General features: G+C 51.8%; 1 long non-coding RNA gene across 1 annotated transcript; it reads left to right on the top strand.

The window, feature by feature from the left end:
• The first annotated feature begins 46 nt into the window (after window positions 1-46).
• Window positions 47-13,345, top strand: LOC148108831 (uncharacterized). Its single transcript, XR_015727030.1, has 4 exons — window positions 47-771; window positions 2,976-3,152; window positions 4,119-4,220; window positions 12,154-13,345. It is a non-coding gene; the product is annotated as an uncharacterized LOC148108831 (long non-coding RNA).
• Window positions 13,346-19,124: the final 5,779 nt, after the last annotated feature.

The following is a 19,124-nucleotide window of genomic DNA, read 5'->3' as shown; positions in this document are numbered from 1 at the left end:
CGCGGGGGGGGGGGGGGGGGGGAGGTCCTGCCGGCGGAGTTCGCTGCGCCTGCGCAGACCTGCCTGCGGCCCTTCCCTTGGGAGTTCACTGCGCCTGCGCGGAGCTGCCTGCCCCGGGTTGGGGGGGGGGGGGGTCCTGTCTGTGGAGTTCACTGCGCCTGCGCTCAGCCTGCTGCAACCCCTGGCCTCCTGACCCGGAGCTTCGGAGCAGCCAGTCCCATACGACGCGTGGCCTGCGTCCCAAGAAACCGTTTGGAACTCAAGTTAGCACCCAGGCCCCTTTCCCTGTGGAAACAGTGTCAGTGGAAATGGGTGGAAGTCGAGTCAACGCGCTGCCCCCAGTCCGCTGAGCGCACAACGCGCCGAAACGGGGCTGGCGGCCTCCGTCCAGCAGCCACCTGCTCCGCACGTGGCCGCAGCCCGACCGCCCTCCGGTGAGCCGTGTCGTCACAGGACGCGGAGCTGCGTGCCCTGCCTTGACCCCGAGCCCCGCGTCAGAGCCGGCCTGCGTTCCGCGGCGCACAGCCGTCTGGCGTCCGTGCCTCCTCCATCCCCGCCGCAGACGCCGCAGTCCGAGCTGTGACCCGTGCTCCCAGCCCCGGTGCGCGTCCCTGGGGGCTCGGTGTCCACCCAGCCTGAGCGCCTGAGCGCTGCCGGCCAAGGCCAGGCTCGAGCCCGACAGCTCGGCGCTGTCATCCCCGGGATCCGTGGGCGATAAAGAGGACGGCTCCCCGCCGGACCAGCTCCGTGATCACCGCACGTTCACTTCGCGTAACTGCGTCGAGGGCGCCGGCCGTCCCGGACCGAGGAGTGACTCGCTCCTCCTGATCGGGGGAGCGGAGAGGCCTAGCTCCTCCCGAGCTCTTCCTAGGGCCGAGGGCTTGGCAGGCAGAGAGGCTGCTGTTCGCAAGGCATGAGAGCCTGGGCGGGGGGATGTTTGGAGAACCACCAACAGAGTCCTAAGGTCAGGCCAGGGCAGGTAGGCCCTGCGTGGGAGACCAGGCGGTCAGGTCGGGGAGGCAGAAGGGGAGGCTGCCTTCTGCTAAAGAGCCCCCACCCTGGCTCATTTGTCTGTGTAGCGCCCTGCAGGCCTTGTCGTTCGTGACTTTAAGGATAGTTTTTATGATCTCCTAGTGACAAAATCTGGAAAAATGTAGGCGAAACCAAAACTTAAATCTAATATGATTTGCAAACTTATTTCCATACATTTGCTTCCATTATTTTAATATTAAATCAAGAAGCACGAGAAAGTGGGCTATGACTTTTCCCCTTTGATTCTGTGGGGTTCTGTGTAATGTAAACATTTAGAGAATCAGGTTCATGTACCTTTCTAATTTAAAAAAAGTGTTTATATTTTGTTAATTAAAGAAAGCAAACAGAGGCCTACATATTCAAGGTTGAAACTGATTTCCCCGTTCTCTTTCTTAGAGATTTATTGCACAGTAAATGAGTTAATTGCAAACCTTCCAGCAATGTTTTACTCCATTATAGATTACTTTAAAAAAATACAAATTTGAGTTTTCCCTTTTGAACAATGAGTGGTTTATTTTAAAGTAGGTGAAAGGTAATGTGAAGGAAAACCCCAGCCTCACAGATGTATGGTTTAAAGTTTGCCAAGTACTTAGTGGAGGGTTGCGCTAACTTCAAAGGGCTGGAAAGTATAATGTAATGTGAGAACGCGAAGGTCCTGTTTCTTTCTCAGCCTCCTCTCTCTGGTTCCCTGCAAAACGTCAACATAAAGGCTTTCAGAAATTGCACCCCCTGGTGGAGAAGCAAGTGAACGGAAGGGCAGGGAAATGCAGTGCCTGCTGCGTGAACTCCATTAGAGCTGCAGTGGGGTGACTCTGTCCTTGGACCAGAGCTTTCTGTTCGCGGGTGTGTCTGAGGGTCTGTCTCTGCTCTACATGACTGTTGCTCAGACAGAGTGACAGTCCCAAGCCCGTGACGGTGGACAGAGCGAGCATTTCTCAGTGGGCTGAATACTCATTGGTGTATTTTATGTACCTTACAAAAGTCAGACTAAGGAAGTGTCGGTGATAGAAAACTCGACACCCCACGTGAGTGGTCAGCAGCCAGCCACGCTCCTCAATCCTTTCCCTTCATGTGTCAGGGCTTGAAAATCCCGGCAGGGAGAGGCCCTTGCCTTTTGAGTCTTTCCCGTAAGCGTTCCAATCAGAGGCTGGGTTTTCTGAGATAGGGCTTGTACCCGGGACTCAGGGGTGCAAGAGCACCTTGCTCTCGGGCCCCAAACAGACCAGGTGAGGACACTCGCCGCTGACAGCATCTGAAGACAGAGACACTGGAAGGAGTTTATTTCAGGGAGGCCAACACCGGGAGGACGTTGGGCTGGCGTCTCAGAGACTGTCCCAAATACTGAAAGTACGCCAAGGTTGAGATGAGGAGCATATGGGGCAGAGGTCGGTGGGTCCGTGCAGGCGGGCGGCAAAGGCAGGTCCCTCGTGGTCTTGCTGGCATCAGGGCCGTCCCTGTTGCGTGAGGGGTAGTCTCTGTGCTCACCCCGCCCGCCCCCCGCCCCACCTGGCTTTTGCCTGAGTTAAGAGAGAAGCTGGAAAGAACTTAATTAATTAGAAAGTACAGACTGAGGTCAGAATGGAGCCAGTTGAAGTCCCGGTTCAGGCTCAGCATGTTGCTGGGAAGGAAGCAGAATGGGCCGCCCCAAAACCTGCTTCTTGCAAGGGACATTGATACTGATAAAGGAAATCTCCATCTGCACCAGGAAGACAAGGGGAGACTCAGTCACACACACCTTCTCTGTCTGTCCTGACGATGGTATTTCGGCTGGTGGCTCAGGCCACCTCGGGGACTTACTAACTTCCCCCGGGGTATCTCCAGAGATGTACCAAGTGTGCGTGTCAGTAAACTTCGTGCTTTTCTCGTTAATCTGTCCTTTATTACAGGAGGTGTCAGCCCAGAACTCAGAGAGTGGAGGGAACACTATTTGTCCTTCTCTACAGGGAGGGGAGGAAGTACCTGTTCTTGTCTGTGAACACCGGGGCCAAGGCGAGCTTCTCCTCGTAGCTGAGGGAGGTGACTTCCTATGGGATGTGATGTCTGAACTGGAAACTTACCTGAGGTTCCTGGAAGACCTGGTTCTCCCTCCTGCCAGCCGCTTAAGGATGGGAGTGCCAGAGGTAAAGCTTCATTCCTTCTGCTAAAATGCAAACACACCCAACAGGACCTACAACTGTTTGCTTTTATAAGTCATTTACATCATCGTGAGCGCGGGGCTCTGATTTACTGTGAGCACAGATTTAAAGGAAGAGTGGAAGAGAAAGGAGCATGCGGGTACTTAGATTTTGGCAAGAGAGGTAAAGGGGACAGTGATCATAGTAAGTTTGTTAGCAGTGATCATAGTAAGTAGACACCCCGGTGGACAGGAGCAGGGCAGGTGAGCGTGTCCCAGACGACAGTAAGTGCAATTTTGGGTGAGGCCAGGCTGCATGCAAATGCTTCCTTTCCACAGAACGACAGTGCGTTTAGAGTTTCTTCTAGAGAAAGAATGATAATTAGACTTTCAAAAATTTTACAGAGGAAAATAAAAATCAGTACTAGAAAAATATATGCCATTTTCCCTTAATAATTCTGTTTTCAAAGTAGAATTAAAATGTAAGTGCAGAATTAAACTCCATTTTTCTATCAAGAAGTAATTATAAAGGAGCTATGTCCAAAAATGTGATTTTTCTTCTGAACCATTTTTGGCCTCAAATACATTTTGGGAATGTGATTTGCAACCACCTTTCTTGCTGATCAAGATGCCAGCCATGTGACCTTGGGCAGTGCGTTAAAACAAATGTACCAATTACCAAAAAAAAAAAAAAAAATAGGATAAATGTACACTTAAAGCCGGGGTTGGCAAAGTACAACCTGCAGGTCGAACCCAGTCTTCTCTCCAGCTGCGTGTGGCCAAAAAATCAAGACTAACATTTTGTGACATGTAAGGAGTGTATTAAATTGAAGTTTAGTGTCTTAGCCGTGCCCACTCATTTATAATGACGTGTTGTCTGTGGCTGTTGGCAAGCTAGAAGGACAGATCAAATAGTTGCAGTGGAACATTTGGTCCACAGAGCCTAAAATATTTATTATTTCGTCTTTTACAGAAAATGTTTGCCAGCCCCCAGGGTAGAGTATTTGTTCCCAAAGTGTGTTCCGTGGAACAGTCTCCTCGGGTACACTGCAATTAAAAAGGCTTCCATGATCAGGTGAGTCTGGCAGAGTCTACATGCCACAATTCACTTTCGGATCATTGTTGTCTACACTGGTGCTTTAAAGGACCTGAGAAGTCCTGCAGCAAGTAGCCAGTTTCCAAAGCTTATTGGACTTTGGAACAATCTCCACTCCCATTACACTTAAAACAGCCATTGGATTAAGAGCCTCCAGGCGGGACCTTTTACAGGTGGGAGGTATTCTGAAGCAAGGTTCCAGCCCATCCTTTGGTTGGACGCGCTCCCACAGACCCTGTAACACTTCAAAGGCGTGTTGGAGATGATTTTGTCCAGTGATCTCATTGTACAGATCGGGAGCTGGGGGTTGTTCGTGGTCCTCTCACTTGCTGCTGCTGCTTGCTGGAAGGCCTCTCCTCTGGTTGTCCACCTGTCGTGGTGTCGGCCCAAACGTCACCTTCCCAGTGGGGCTCCCACAACCACCCTGACAAAACCTCGAGTCTGGCTTCTGTCTTTCTAGCGCTCTCCAGCCACCTGTACTGAGCCGTCTCTCTCCATAGTCCTTTACGCTCACACGCCCTACACAGATGTATTTTCAGATACTACACGTCGGCCCCCATTAGGACACTAACGTCCTGGGGATTGTTGTCTGCTGTGTGGTATCGCGTGACCCATCCATGCTGTATTCAGTACGTGCAGTTGCGCTAGTCGCCTCCCGCGTCCTCTGGCGGGAAAGCAGGTGAGGTCCTAGCATCCTGTGTGTTGGGAGTCAGATCCGGATTCCGGCGCTTAGTAGGGGTTGACATTTGGACCGGGTTTCACCAGAGCCCGGTGATATGAACGAAGCTCAGGTTTGTTTGATCACCGTCTTGTAAAGCGGAGGCCCAGGGCTCATAGGGCAACTCCCCAGCGACCAGGGGCCCAAGCTCCTCTTCTCCCGCTGTGCCACGTCCTGGGAGCACGGTTCCCACCCCGGCCTCTCCTGGCCGCGGGAGCTCCGGTCCCGACCTCGGTGTTGCTGGCAGGAGAACAGTTCAGTCTCCCCTGAAGAGTCTTCTCAGTGATTTTTGCTTCTCTCCCCTTGGCCATCCCTGCCTAGGAAATGTGGTGTTTGGGGTGGACATATTGCCAACCCAAATAAAACTTTTCAGGAACACGCATTTCGGGCAGGTAACTGTGCAAACTGTGGGCAAATAACAGTAGTGACCTCTGAAAGTCTGTCAGTCTCCTCGGGTTGTCCTAACAAAGCGTCACAAGCTGAATGGCTCCCAATGACAGGAGGACATTGTCTGGTCGTCAGGAGGCCAGAAGGCCGAACTCAGCATGTCAGTAGAGGGTTCCTTGACTGGTGGCCGGGAGGGAGAAACCCCCCCACGCTGTCTCCCAGCCTCTGAGGGGCGCTGGTCAGGGAGGGAGAGCTTTTCCTCCAGCGTTGTAGGGTCCCTGGCTGCATCTGCCCCCAGAGCTGACACGGTAACAGGACGACGCCTGTAAACGTGTGGTGTGTAAGTTCTGTGGGGCGCGGGAGCCTTCGTGAGGACACGGTTGGACGGGTCTGATGAAGGGGCAGGGGTATCAGAGGGCCGGGAGTAGGAGGCAGGCGTGGTGAGCTGCGGGATGCTCAGCAAGGCCGGGTGTCCCTTTGTCTCAGAGAGAGGGCTGCTGCTTTCCGCCCGGTCTGGGTCTGGCAGGGGCTTCTCCCCCACAACAGCCCCGTGACCTGCTTCAGGGGACGTGGGTGCGGTGGGCACGTGAGGTCGGCGACCTTCCTGCCTCTGCTGCTGCTCAAGCTCCTTCGCCTTCAGAGACACGCTCTGCCCGGGGGCCGCATTTGGGAGTGTGTCCTGCGCGCCGGCCACATCGTCTCCGTGTCCCTGCACGTCGGGCCCATGGCAGTCCTCACCGTACCCACATCTGCAAGGACCCTGTTTCCACAGCGGGTCACGTTCTGAGGTCCCGGCAGGACTGCGCAGGGTCCCCGCGGTGCTGAGGTGCCTGGGGCATGGGGTGCCGGCACAGCCCGTCCTGACAGAAGCACGGATCTCTCTGCCAACGAGCGAGTGTCAGACTACGTACACATCACTGCGTTCTTTCTGGAAGTTAGAGAATGGAAAGCAAGTACCTTCCTGCCTTTTTTATGCTTGTTTTTACGTAGCGTCACACACCTGTCACCAGCCTTCAGCTCTGTAAGCAGGTGGGTCATCAGGATTCAACCCTGGGGCGCACTGGCTCTTGGCCTTGAGAACTCTCGTGCACCCGCCTTGGGGAGTGTCGGAAAATCAGCGCAAGGGCCCGTGCCAGGCAGGTGCCCTCTGGGTCGGACGCCGTGCTCAGCGCCGCTGCGCCCGGGCTGGGAGCCGCCCACAGCCGGCCAGGCCTGCAGGACGCCCCGAGGCCAGAGAGGGCCCGTCAGACGAGCAATCTCGTCCGGGCTGCCCTATCCTCTTTTTAAAGAATGTGGAATCGGGAACCACCGATGCAGAGAGGGGGTCACTGGAGCGGAGCCTCACTCACGCCTCTGCTCCCGTTTCCTGCTGCTCCGAGGGCAAACCCAGATGCTCGTGCGTGTGTCGGGGGCTGTCGAAGGGAATGCAGCTCACTTTCTGCAACCCAAGAAACTTACACAGTGCTGGGTCTGAGGAGACTCAACCCAGGGCACAAAGGGCAGGATGGGGGAGCATGAGCATGCTGCATGTGCCGGGCGACCTCGAAGTAACATGACCCGGGGCTCCGAGCTCTGGGAGGGTGGGGCACACAGCAGCACAGACGCCGACCTACATGTGCCTCTCACCACCTGTCGTTTGCCTCGGAAAGTCTGCGGTTCAAAACCGGGGAAGACAAAGCAGAAAGGAAGCTGACGTGACCAGCTTTGACAGAGAAAATCCAGACCGAGATTTTACATTTTCTGTGTTTGGAGCCATGAAATTAGAGAAGAAAAGCCACGCAGGTATTTCCTTCTCTCTCTCTTTTTTAGTCTGTATTTACCTCCCAGTTTGTTCCCACACACCGTGCTGTTGGTTTCAGGAGCCGGGCTGGTGATGGGGTGCTTCCTGCGCACGGACGCGCATCACGGCTCCTTACAGGGGTTTTCCTTCAGAGCGTATGCATTTGAACTGCTGCTCACGGCGTTCTGACCTGTCCAGGTCACTAACGTAATGCCGTTTGTGGGTGGTATTCTTACTCAGATAGAACTGACCTATTTCCTTCTGGATCTGTGAGACCGGGGAGAGGGGAGGATGGAAGCGTCAGAAAGTCCCGTGTGGGGAGAGCCACCGAGAGCCGTAATGGGGTTTTTCTCCCTTGCGGTGTCCCCCCAAGGACGCATTTGCTCTAAGGGGTGTCCCTCAGTTTACATGCTAGTCATGGCTCCTGGTCTGTTTAACGATATTTCCCTTCCAGTTGAACTTTTATATTTTCTAAATTTTCTTTACATACTGAGGATAAAAGTGCACATCATTGTGTCAAAAGTATCTTCTAACCTTTTTAACCATTGTGTTTTACTACTTGAACTGTAATGAGTGCGTTTATATAGAATATAAAATATAATCGATAGATAATAGTCAGGTAAGTAATTATAATCATGTAACACATTTTCGTATTTGTTTCAAAAACTAGAATTGTTGTGGCCACTACGTAGAGGTGGGACGGACCCTTCCCTTCCCCCAGACTCGGTTTGGGGGTCCAGAGAGATGATGCCATGTCCACACCAAGAGGGTGTGAAAAGTCTTATTATTCCCATAACGAGGCTTTCTGGGGAGGACAGGGTGGCTCCCGAGCAGATCCAGGGAGAGGAGACTGACTGCTTTCACTGGGATCAGGGGTGGGGATTCCATGTTGGCCATACTTGCGTGACGTGTGCTTCCACTGGGATCAGGGGTGGGGATTCCATGTTGGCCATACTTGCGTGACGTGTGCTTCCCTTTGGTGCCAAAGGAGGAAACACCCCAGGTTTCGTATCAGCTTGCCCAGATGTGGGGCAGTGCAGGGAAGTGGTGGGGCTTGCCAGTTGTCACCTGTCTCACATCAGTAATGGAGTCAGACTCTTTACTATGAGAATAAAAGACTTAAACACTTTTATGTTTATTAATAATAAAGAGTTTAATGTGTAGCTTAAACTTCCCCCCCATGGTGTTCAGTAACATAAAAAAAAACATTTAAGCAGGTTAAAGATTAGCATAAGGTCTTAGAAAGTTCAAGAATTGAAGAAAGGGAGAGTTCTTCAGGTAGCATAAAGCAGCTAAAAAATATGGTGCAAAAGGAACTTTCAAGCTGGCTCATTCAGAGGGTACTTTACCCAAACATGATATAATCTTTTCTCCATTAAAAGATAATTTTCACTTCTTAAAAAAAAAGTGAACAAGTAGCTCAGTGTATTATCTTTGTTTTGGGCTCCCGAATTTGAGACATGGGAACTCAGTCAGTTGCAGAGGGCTGTACCACCACGGAGGGGTTTGGGGCTTGTCTGTCCCCCGTTAGATTGTCAGTCTCTCTAGGACTGAGACTGTTATCAACCCTTCACTGTTTGCTGTTAAACAAACAGTGGACGGAGGGTGGACGGAGGATGGATGGATGGATGATGGATGGATGGGTGGGTGGACGGAGGATGGATGGATGGATGATGGATGGATGGGTGGGTGGACGGAGGATGGATGATGGATGGATGATGGATGGATGGGTGGGTGGACGGAGGATGGATGGATGGATGATGGATGGATGGGTGGGTGGACGGAGGATGGATGATGGATGGATGATGGATGGATGGGTGGGTGGAGTGGGTGGATGGTGAGTTCATGGGAGTTGCCACTAGGTGGCAGCGTCTTGGGTCCGTGCCGCAAATCTTCGGAGCGGAGGGACGGGGGCAAGGTGGCTGTTGTTGAGGCAGGATCGCATCAACCCGTGTGCCCGGACCCCCGTGACCCAGCCCCTCGTGGCTGCCCCTTCATTATCTGTTCTATCCCAGTTCCCAGATTTTTCAGGCCAACAAAGTGGGGGACAGCCAAACCTTCGGCCCTCAGCAGTTATTGAGCTGGGGTGTCTCAGACTCGGGAGCCCAAAATGAAGACAATACACTGAGCTACTTGTTCATTATAAAAAAGAAAACGAAGCGCTATAATTTCCCGTCGCAGAGACTTCACACCTACCCCACGGCCGGGCCCGTTGCCAGGGCTGCGCCCGCTGACCCAGGGCGCCCCGGCCCGCGTGCCGCCGTCGCCCTTTTCCTCCCGGAGGAGTTCCCTGCGCGTCAGCCGCCCTGCCGTTCGGACCCTTCAGCCCGATCTCGCTGCCCTTGCGCCTCAGGCCCAGCTTCCGTGGCTTTGTTTCTTACGCGAAGTGACAGCACTTTGTGAAACCTGCACGTGCCGCGGCCGCCTTCCGGCCTCCGTGGAGCCCGGGGTTTCTGGCTTGTCAGCCCCAGCGCCGCTGCCCGCCCTGCTGCCTCCCGCCCGTGCGCCTCACGTGCGTGCATTTTCACGGCGCTTGAACAGGCAGCTTCTCACGCGTAGGTGGGTCGCTGCGTCCGGCCGTCCTCCCTCGCGCCCGTCGCGCGCTCCTGCAGGGCGTTCCGGAGACCAGGCCCCTGGTTGGTGCGGACACAAGGGGCGTTTCCGCCCTCAGAATCGGAGGTGCGCTCAAAGTACGCGAGAGCAGGACGGTACGTAAAATGCTCTGGGTGACAGGAGCTGCGGCTCAAAGTTCCGACGTGGATTACGGCGGCGCCGGGCCTGGATCCGCAAACCAGGGAAGCCAATGGCCACGCCCCCTGCTGGCGGGAAACTTCGGGCGGACGGACGTGGGGGCGCGATGCGGCGCGGGGGGCGGGGCGGCTGACTGGGAGCGTCCGTCCGGCGCCTGGGCGGGGAGCCGCGTCCGTCGGGCCGTCCGGGGAGCAGGTGCTGAGGCCGAGCGGGCGTCCGCGGGGTTGCGGGGGTCACGTGGGTGAGGAGCGGAAGGGGCCGCGCCGAGTGTCCGCGCACCGGCGGAGATGCCCCGGCTCCGGTGCCCCCGCGGAGGACGAGTGCGAGCCCCAGACTCGGTTACGGGGCGAGCCAACCGCCGTGCAGTTTCCGTGTGGTGTTTGTCTTTTGTGCCATCTTTGCGCGCCCCCGGTTTAGTCCGCGTTCCCCTGGGGCTGCCTCACAGCATCCGTTTTGCCGTGTACGTTACCTCATCTTCAGGCGGCACTTACGGATGAAGGACGTACAGTCGGCCCTCGAACGAACGGGTGTGAAGCGCGCCGGCCCGTTTCCACGTCCGTTTTGTTCGGTCAGCGCAGGACCGCGCTGCAACGCGTTTCCTCTTCCTCGCGGTCGGCTCCGCGGCGGGTCTTGGCGACTTCGTCGCGAGAGCACAGGACGCGGTGCTTGTAGCGCCGAGTCTGTTTCCTTCTGGTCAACACTCGGCGCTCAGTAGTCGGGTTTTGGGGGCGTCGGCTCTAGAATTTGGACCCCCCGGGGCCGGTGCCTGTCTCCCCCACACCGTCTACGTGTCAGCGGTAAAATGTTAGCATCTCTTCGTGACCTTCCTCGCTCCCAGCCGCCCTGCTCCGTCGCGCTCAGCCTCGCGCACTCAGCCCGGCTGCACCGGCCCAGGCCCAGCTCCCAGACCCGACACTCTGGGGCCTCCGTGGCCGTCTGTGTGAACGGCCGTTGCCTTGTGCCCTCAGAGCATGCCCCCTCCTATCTATTTGTGCACCATCTTGTCCCCCACCTGCAGCGTCGGCTCACTGGGGGCAGGACGTCGTCTCGTTCATGGCAACAACTGTCCTCTCTAGCAAAAGCCGCCTTCCGGAGGAGAAGGGGCAGACTGTCCCGCTTCCTCCGGCAGTTCAGCTGCCATGTTGCCTGGGGTGGGGAGTGCGGGTCAGGCCGGGCGGGGATGGACTTCTCAGGTGTCCGGCCTCGCACGGCCTCCCTGCGCTGTACCCGTTCTTCTGGCAGAAGGGGGGTACCGAGAGCAGTGACACAGAGGACGCAGCTCATGGCCGTGGCCCTATTAGATCCTGTCCTCAGAATCGTAAAACCCTAAGCCATCAAGTAAAACTCGTAGCAAGACTTCTCATACAAGGGAAAGCAGTTATGTCCAGAGTTCTGAACCATGTCGAAAAAAAAGTCTTCAACATGGTGTTTCAGTGTCTTCCCTCAGGGGCGCCTGACTGGCTCAGTCAGTGGAACACGCGACTCTTGATCTCAGGGTTGTGAGTTCAAGCCCCATGTTGGGTGTAGAGATGACTTACAGGAAAAAAAAACCTTCAAAAAAGAAAAGAAATTAAAGGGGGTTTTGTTCACCTGGATGTGCTTAAAAACTTTAAAGAAGGCATTAAAGGATTAAAGAAATTACAGCGTAATGCAAGTACGGGGATGCTATTGGAGGGTGCAGGGTCCTTCTCAGTTAACTACACAGCACGATACTGTTCCGTCAGCCGATCTGTCCTCACACCAGTCAGGACATAAAATAATTAGCCAGGAGTTGTTTAAAAATCTGAGACATTGTGAAAAGTTACCATTCAAAAAACAAAAAAGCACCTAAAATTCCCTGAACTCTCTTGACCTTTTGTAACGACTACATTACATACTTTCACATTTACAACGGAATTACGCTCCGAACTGAATTCAAAATATTTTAGTCTCTTTTTTGGAATTTCATGCTCTTTGCAGCTTTATTGAACAAAAGGAAAGAAAAGTAGAAATACCAGGAAGCCATAAAACATGCTTGTTTTTCTACTTTAAAAAACCCCAGCAAACCTGAGCCATCCTGCCACGTTTCGCTTCCTTGCCACTAGAAGGTGCTCACGGCACCGCTGAAGGGAGGTTCGCTGTTGGATGTCAAACCCCGCCGAGAAATCCATGAAATGTTTATTTTTGAACAATCAACTGACAGTAGTTTGATTTAGGGAGAGAACATGTGAAAGGTCTGTTTTTGGTCTAATGGGAAAACAACTAATCATCAGCTTTGTTACTACTGTTCAATCCAGAACAGGAATATGAAGAAGGGATGTGTACCAAGAAATGATCTCTTGTCTCTGAAATGTAGTCAAGTAACCCGGGGCGCGTTCTCGAACCCGTGACAGTGCCTCCTGACGTTCACACCAAGGGAAACATCGGACGGGTGAGCAGAGAGGAATGGACGTTGTGCTCGGACTCTGTGACGGTAAACATTACCCCAGACGATGGGCTCCAGATAAGGTCGTGTTCGTTAGCACTGTTTTCTGGTTGTGTGGTCTTGAGAAACAGACGTGACTTGTGTGGCTCTCCGTGTCCACACGACAAGGGCAGGTGGTGATATCGTGGAACAGCAGGCCAAGCACGCAGACGAGTGTCCAGCACGTAGTAAGGACTCACAAAATACTCGCCCTCGGAACCGTCATCCTAGTTGTCTGTATTTTCTGATTTTGTGAGTATGCGTGTGTTAATGTTATCGTCCCGAAAGATAATAAACTTCTTGTTTTTGTGTTTGTTTGTTTGGATAGGTCATGTGGGGAAAGAGGGAATCGGATTTATTACCGTGGATAAAAATAGTAAGTGAGTTCTCGTTTACCCAGAAAGCTAGGTAGTCGGGTCTTTTTAATGTCTAATTTTCTAGCTTTTCTGAGCAAGAACTCATTTACCATCCACGGATTCTTTCCGGCATGAAGTTCATTTGCATCAGTTCAGGCTGAAAGGTAAAAATTGAGCATATTGGGATATAGTAAAAGTGCAGAGTACGTCGTAGGAGTAGAAAGAGGCCATTAAAAAAGTCACAGGGACACCGCATGCCACAGCCCCTCCGAGGTACACCAGCGCTTTGTTGGGGGCACAGACACTTTGGTGAGTGTTTGGGGGTGTGGGGGTCATCGCTTTGCAGAAGGAAGGAGTCTGGTGCTGCTCTGTGAGGAGGAAGATGAGAGGATGGGGGTGTGCACAGGTCTGCGTGGACGTGTCCCCATCATTGTGGGCTGTGCATGACGGACCCCGTGATTCTGGAGGTCTGAGTCCTCGGCTTGGCAGACATAGCATGTTGGGGAGCAGGACTCCTGAGACATGGGGGTCACGAGAACATGTACCCTTCCAGAAAATCATAGACATTCGGACACCCCCAGTGATGGAACTCGGGCTCGAGACAGATCTCACAGGACAGGGCTGAGGTGGGCCGGGCGCTCCAGTGGCCGCGTGCGGATTACATGAAGATGGGGATGGGGGGCCAAGTGCAGGTGGGGCGAGTGTTGGGGAACGGGGAGAGCAGTCATTGTGCTGGTGAAAACTCCCACAACATTTGTGTCTTCATCTTTTATCCTTAGTATTATGATAGTCAGCTTTTTTAAACTTTATTTGCGTTTGCTTTATGCAGAATGTACTCTGGGCCCTGAGCTTTTGCTTCTTGGGTTTCTCCTAGGATGGCTGATTCTTGCGTGTAGCCGTCTCCTCCAGCTTAGGGACAGTCTGCTTGTCTTCAGTCAGGATCGTCTCCGCGTGGCAGGGAGAGCCCGCGTGTGGCTTCGTCCGACGTGAACCCAGTAAGTTCTGCACCACATCCTGTGGGTTTTGTTCACCTGGATGTGCTCCATGACCAGAGAGCCGACATCGAAACCCTGAGGTTCAGCATGACTCTGTGTTTTTACGCACATGCAGTAAGAATTAGGCACTCTTTCTGGGGCCCCCGACCCTGTGTCTACCCCACCCCTGACCCTGTGTCCCACCCCTGACCCTGTGTCCAGCCCCCCCACCCTGTGTCCCGACCCCGACCCTGTGTCTGCCCGCCCCCGCCCCGCGGCACACCTCCCGCTGCACGTGTGCGCTGCCAGGACGGCAGACCTGGCTTCTTCAGGGTGACAGCCTTCACAGAACTGGTGGCTTTTCGGGATCCGCGTACCCTTGATGGCCTGGGCGGTTTCACGTGTGTCAAAGTGAACACGAAGATTTGAACCTCTTGATTTGCATGACTCTGTGGGGTTTTCTGGGTCAAGTGAACAGCAAACCATTTTCGGAGCTCGCCCCGGGCGGCTTACGGGAAGCCGTAATAGTCACATTTCGTGGAAATGCAGAGTCTCTGGTGTCGTGCACTTCCAGTCAGCAGCTGCGTGTGTTGTCCGACGTGGGGTCAGCTGTGTCCCCGCTCACGGGAAAGTCACTACCTTTGGGGGAAGTCCTTTCCATGTTTGAACACTTCCGTGCTTACGAAGTTCTGTGTATTACACTGAAATTTTCTTCATTGACCCAACAAGTACTGACGAGGGGTTTGCTCTGTCCCGGGCCGGGAGGCAGGGCATCCTGGCGTCGGTCACACTTAGCCTCCAGTGCGTGCAGAGCCCAGGGGAGTACGAGCCTGTGCACTGCCGCGTAGGGCTGTGGCAACGCTAAGTGTAGGACAGTGGCCAACACCAGGAGGGAAAGTCATGAGGCCTCAGGGTAGAGTGCAGACGCGGGAGGAGTGAGCTCTCGGTCCTCAATGTCTGCCCTGGCAGGGGTGAACGGCGGGAGAGGCAGAAGGCGCTCGGGGTCCGCACCTGTGTGGGGTGCAGAGGCTGGGAAAGCAGGTAGAGCAGAGCCTCCGACTGCGCGGGGTGACCTGGGGTTTTGTTCAGCCCAGCTCGGTCGGTGCTTTCCCATAGGATTTTCTTTTTTTTTTTTTTTTTTTTTAAGATTTTATTTATTTATTCGACAGAGATAGAGACAGCCAGCGAGAGAGGGAACACAAGCAGGGGAAGTGGGAGAGGAAGAAGCAGGCTCATAGCGGAGGAGCCTGATTTGGGGCACGATCCCATAACGCCGGGATCATGCCCTGAGCCGAAGGCAGACACTTAACCTCTGTGCCACCCAGGCGCCCCTCCCGTAGGATTTTCTTAATCCCATTCTCTCTTCTCGAGCTGACTTGCCCGTAAGGATACAGTATGTAACACGTGCGGTACGTGGACTGATCAACCACTCACGTCTAGGTTAAGGCTTCCTGCGAGCAGTAGGCTTTAGTAGTTAAGATGCTGGGGAGCCCAAGGTTATAGGGGACTTTTGACGGCGGGGGAATGGGCGCTCCTGGTCCCCACGGTGGTTGAGGGCCAACTGTATAAAGCTGCAGGTTCCTGCGACGTCCAGTTCTGCTCCCGGGTACAAATTCTGCCTTCCTCGACACAGAACAACGGTGTTTATGCTGGTAGATCAGTGTTAGCACGGCACAGTGGAGGCTGAGTGCGGGTGAACGGTGGTGGGAGCAGACGCCTTCCCACAGCTGGTGCGGTGAGGGGCTCTGGGGCAGCTCTGTGGGGGCGTGCCAGACAGGCGTGGCAGCAAGAGCAGCCAGCACCCAGCCACGGGGGCAGAGGCCACGGGGCGTGGGACCAGACAGGGGCCAGCTCCTGCGGACACCCGTACCGGCCACTAGGAGAAGGGGAAGCCAGCGGGGGGGCCACCCAGGAAGAGGGATTTGCATGGGTGTAGAGTTCCAGTAATTACAGGAAGCAGAGACTGCTGTTACCATGGCCACGTCCGCGGGTCTGTGCGCATTTCTGGAGCCGCGTTAACACAGGCTGTACTACAAATCACATCTCTGCAATTCTGTGCTTGAGCTATTTTATGCTGGGTGAGGTCAACGTTAACCACAGACCTCAGCGGCAGAGGGCTTGCGTTCTAACAGTGTTCCAGCTCCCAGTCCGGGATTTCTGCTGCTCTTAGAAAAGGATGAGCAGTGTCTTCCTGCTTAGCTTCCAGTGACTCTCAATTTTATTTCACTAAAATATCACAAAGACACATTTAAAGTCGGACCCAGAGACATCATCTCTTCGGAGACGTCATTAGAATCTGCAGGGAGAGGAGAATCTCTTTGACAAACATCACGTTGGATTGACGTCAGATGAAGCTGAGTGCCGCGTGGGGCACCTGGCTGGCTCAGCATGCACCGTGTGCCCGCGATCGCGGGGCTGTGACTGTGAGCCCCACGCTGGAGGTAGAGTTTACTTGAAAGAAAATCAGTGCCACTCATGCCATCATCTGGCCAGTTTGTGTCCATTCTGCCAGAAAGAGAGCGCAAGGCGTCTCCGGGTGCTCTGATGAGCTTCAGACTTAGGCGGAATTACCACGGGTCTCAGCAAAATAGGAAGTGGGTGTGTCAGGCCTGGGCGCACATCGATGCTGCGTTTTCTGAAAGCTTGCTTACTACCCTTTGACTCATTCCTCATAGAATCTTGCTCAAGATGGTTATTGACTCTGAACTGTCCAAAATTTCCTTTTTTTTCGTTTTTTAAAAATTAGAATGATGACTTATTTTCAGTTTTTCTATTAGTCTGTGTGATTTTTACAAATAACTCTGTCGATTAAATAATGTTTTTCATTTGGAAGTCATTTGTTCAAGACAAGAAACAAACATTTTTTACAGTTGCCGTTTGCTTTTTACAGCCTCCTTATCTATCTTGACCTCTGTGTTCTTACGGACACGTGTCCTACCCTATTCCCTCCAAGACCTGGCAGGGGTCAGGCTGGACAGGCAGAAGCGCTAACCAAGTAGCTGCTGCTGGGGGAGGGAGCCCAAAAGCCAAAGGCAGCCTGGGATGGTCTCGGTGGAGAGCAGGAGGGACGGCGAGAGCCGTCGGAGCGGGGGTCCGTCAGGAAGCATGAGGGGTGGGTTGCATAGCAAACAGGTCCACACAGGGCTTCCAAAGCAACTCAGGACCAGCAAGGATGGCATCAGGCTGTCGTGTCCAATTCCGTGGCCGCTGGGCGCGTGGGCTCCTGAGCACTCCACAGGTGGCTAGCACCCCTGAAGAACTGAATTTTTAATTCCAATTTCATTTTAATTAACTTATATTGAAAAATTTAAATTGAACCAGTGTAGAATTTTTTCCCCATAACATACAACCCTATGGTTTTGATAGGGTTGAATCCGTTAAGCGTTGAATTGCGGTGTCGTCCTGTGCATTTTGGGCAGCTGGCTTTTCTCACGTTCCACACAAACACATCACCAATCTGGCCGGTGTCAACAAAATGACCTAAATGATGTTTCCTACACACCAGTGTGACGTTGTCATGTGATTATCCGGATGTTTCTGCAGATAGCACAGGTTATAGTGATATCTATGTAAATTGGTAAGTAGGTGGACATACTTACTATTTTAATTATAATTATATGATTCTAATTTTAAATTTAAGAACTGACAAAATTTTAAGTTTAAAACTAGGGCATACTAACGATGGAGAATCAAATGGACATGCAGAAGCCGGTCCCACAACCAGAGCAGAAAAGAGAAGAAAATAAGGGCTAGAAGAAGATACGCCTCAAATTTCACAGTGAGCGGATATTGCCGTGTGTCATGACAGAGCGAAACGAAAAAGCTGTTTCCTTGATGTGTACATTTTCTCTAAAATTATAAAGTACATGACAGGAGGGACATTTTCTGCAGCTACGTAGTGAATTTGATGTTTCCTCTTGGTAGTCACAAAAGTTTTGAAAAGAATAAATCAGTTCCCTGAAATCAGAAATAAATATCCAATAAAAACGGTTAAAAATTACGTTTAACCACATCTGAACATACAATTTAGCTGAATGTTAAGTGGCTTAGATTCTTGCTCAGGAAAGGAAATCATCTCTAAAGTTTGTTTATTATTTTTTAAAGTCATCTCTGCACCCAAGGTGGGGCTCAAAGTCATGACCCTGGGATCAAGAGTCACACGCCCTCCTGACTGAGCCAGCCAGGAGCCCGGAGAAATCACTCTTAGATGGCAACACGGTAAAAGCAATTAGTACCTCAGTTATGGAAATGTTGTTATAAAATTCTTAGGAAAAGAGTAAAGATCGTATTTTACAAAAAGTCCACTATCTTCAGTGGCGTCACCAAACCGTTGCCCATAGAGCACAAGTGTTCTTAAAGAATTTCAAAGATCAGTTGATTTAAAATTTGTAAGATTGCAAATTTTTTTGTTTTGTTTTGTTTTTTAGTTTTAGATGAGTTGTGCCCAGTTAATACTTCGGGTATGTTTTGTCTTGAAGGACTTCCAAATTTATGAAGAAGTATTCTTAACTCACAGACTACAAAGTCAAACTCTGACATAGATGTATTTGAACCTTTTAGGACTATCAAACAATCTCAGATAAATATGAAGAATATTAGTTTCTATTTAACAGCTTCAGTTAGTAGGTTAAAAGTGTAGATTTATAGGAATTTTAAAACAAGAGACTAATGTTTCCCTCACTGCTTTGTTTCACCAAGTGATCCATATTGAAAATATTTTTTACTCAGTTTTCTGAATCAGGTTCATGGAAAGTGTCGTGGATAGTTACTAAAATTTTTCAGTCCGTACATACAAATGCTACAAATCGGCCCCACTGGATGGAACTGTTGCAGGAAGTAGAAGACACCGAATGGGACGGTCTTGTGTTGTTTACCAATGTTCGTTGGTTGACTTGTAGAAGATTTTTACAGAGATTTAGATTATTGTTAACTCCAATTCAAGATTTTCTTTTTTTAAATAATTTTTTTTTAATTTGAGTATAGTTGACACACAATGTTACATCAGTTTCAGGTGTACAACATAGTGATTGGACACGTTTACACATTGTGCTGTGCTCACCTCAATGTAACTACCATCTGTCACCAAAAACACTATGATAATATCACTGACTATGTTTCTTGTGCTGTGGCCTTTATTCCTATGACCAGTCAAGATTTTCTTGAAACAAGAATGTTTGCTGAATGTTCGATAATCAAAGACAAAACCTGGCAGCATGATTTCTGTGTTCTCACTCATCCCACACTGCGTATGAGCAAGCAAACCGTGAAGCTCCAAGCAACAGAAAAGCTTCTTTGTAACCTAGCTCTATACGTATGAGAATTAACATGGATATTAAATTTTTCATAGTACAAGTCAATAATGGCTCTACACATTTTTCTAACATGAATGAATATGTAGAATATTTTAACCATAATCAACAGTGTTATGTGATTGGCTGAAAAAAAACAACAAAACCAGAAGGGGGTGCCTGGGT

This window comes from Ursus americanus, chromosome 16, assembly GCF_024610735.1.
Source record: "Ursus americanus isolate L20-20 chromosome 16, mUrsAme1.1.p, whole genome shotgun sequence".
Lineage (NCBI taxonomy): Eukaryota > Metazoa > Chordata > Mammalia > Carnivora > Ursidae > Ursus > Ursus americanus.
This window is presented reverse-complemented; position numbering and strand designations above follow the sequence as displayed.